Genomic DNA, 2,190 nt, shown 5'->3' with positions numbered 1-2,190 from the left:
CAGTCACAACGTGTGGCCTGTAAATGTTATTTCTTTTCTTTCTTTCTTTTTTTTTTCTGGAGATAGAGTCTTGTTCTGTCACCCAGGTTGCAGTGCATTGGTGCAATCTTAGCTCACTGCAACCTCCGCCTCCCAGGTTCAAGTGATTCTCCTGCCTCAGCCTCCCTAGTAGCTGGGACTACAGGTGCGTGCCACCATGCCTGGCTCATTTTTTGTATTTTTAGTAGAGACAAGGTTTCACCGTGTTAGCCATGATGGTCTCAATCTTCTGACCTCGTGATCTGCCTGCTTTGGCCTCCCAAAGTGCTGGGATTACAGGTGTGAGCCACCACACATGGCCTATTTTTATGTTTTGAAAATTTTTTTGAGGAAGAATCTCACTCTGTCACCCAAGCTGTAGTGCAGTGGTGCGATCTCAGCTCACTGCAGCCTCGGCCCCCTGGGTTCAAGCGATTCTCCCACCTTAGCCTCCTGAGTAGCTCAGATTCCATGCACATGCCACGATGCCCAACTAATTTTTGTATTGTTTGTAGAGACGAGGTTTCACCATGTTGCCCAGGCTGGTCTTGTAGTCCTGGGTTCAAGTGATCTGCCTGCCACGGCCCCTCAAGGTGTGAGCCACCATACTTGGCCAATTTATTCTAATATGTAAAATACATGATGTGACTGGTCGCAGGGGCTCATACTAGTGCTTTGGAAGGCCGAGTCAGGAGGATCTTGACCAGCCTGGACAACATAGGGTAACAAGAGCGAAACTCTGTCTCAAAAAAAAAAAAAAAGAACTGGCTCGGCCGCATGGGGGAAGATAAGAAAAAATAAAGAAAGGTAACAAACCAAACAAAAATCTTGATGGGCAGGGTGGAGTATGGCTGCAGTCCCAGCTTTCCTGGAGGTTTAGGTAGGCTCCAGCATGGGTGACAGAGCAAGACCATGTCTCAAAAAAAAAAAAGCGTATCTGCGCATTAATGTTTGAAACAAGCTGCATTCTCTCCAGAAGGACCTAGAAGGCACAGATAAGCCCACCAGTGATTTGAGGCAGGTTGAGATGGAAGCTTTTCAAATGTTCTCCTTTCTTTGGTTCTGTTTTTGTTTTGTTTTGTTTGAGACAGAGTCTCATTCTGTCACCCAGGCTGGAGTGCAGTGGCACAGTCTTAGGTCACTGCAATCCCCACCTCCCACGTTCAAGCGATTCTCCCACCTCAGCCTCCCAAACAGCTCCTGAACACCATGCCCGGCTAATTTTTGTATTTTTAGTAGTGACAGGGTTTCACCATGTTGGCCAGGCTGGTCTGAAACTCCTGACCTCAAGTGACCCGCTTGCCTCGGCCTCCCGATGTGCTGGGATTATAAGTGTAAGCCACTGCACCCAGTCTGTTTTTGTTTTCTGAGACAGGATCGCTGTCACCCAGTCCAAAGTGTTGTCATGTGATCTTGGCTCATTGAAGCCTTGAATGCCTGGGCACACATGATCTTCCCACCTCAGCCCTGTGAGTAAGTGGAACTACAGGTATGCCACCAGGTGCAGCCAATTAAAAAAAATGGCCGGGTGTGGTGGCTCACGCCTGTAATGCCAGCACTTTCGGAGGCTGAGGTGGGCGGATCACGAGGTCAGGAGGTAGAGACCATCCTGGCTAACACGGTCTCTACTAAAAATACAAAAAAATTAGCCCAGCATGGTGGCGGGCGCATGTAGTCCCAGCTACTCTGGAGGCTGAGGCAGGAGAATGGCGTGAACCTCGGAGGTGGAACTTGCAGTGAGCCGAGATAGCCCTGCTGCACTCCAGCCTGGGTGACCGTGCCGGACTCAGCCTCAAAAAATAAATAAATAAATAATTGGCAGAGACGGGATCTCCCTGTTGCCCAGACTGTTCTCTCAAATTCCTGGACTCAAGCGATCCTCCCATCTCAGCCTCCCAAAGTGCTTGGGATTACAGGTGTGGGCCACTGTGCCTGCCCTGCTCTCTTTTGAGACAGGGTCTTGCTTTGTTGCGCAGGATGGAGTGCAGTGTTGCAGTCTTGACTTACTGCACCCTCTAACTCCTGAGGTCAAGTGACCCTCCTTCCTCAGCCTTCAAGTAGCTAGCACTGCAGGCATGTATCACTATGCTCAGCTAAGTTTTTTCCTTCCTTCCTTCCTTCCTTCCTTCCTTCCTTCCTTCCTTCCTTCCTTCCTTCCTTCCTTCCTTCCTT

The sequence above is a fragment of the Colobus angolensis genome, unplaced genomic scaffold (assembly GCF_000951035.1).
Source record: "Colobus angolensis palliatus isolate OR3802 unplaced genomic scaffold, Cang.pa_1.0 Scaffold39, whole genome shotgun sequence".
Taxonomy (NCBI): domain Eukaryota; kingdom Metazoa; phylum Chordata; class Mammalia; order Primates; family Cercopithecidae; genus Colobus; species Colobus angolensis.
Note: the sequence above shows the minus strand (reverse complement) of the source record.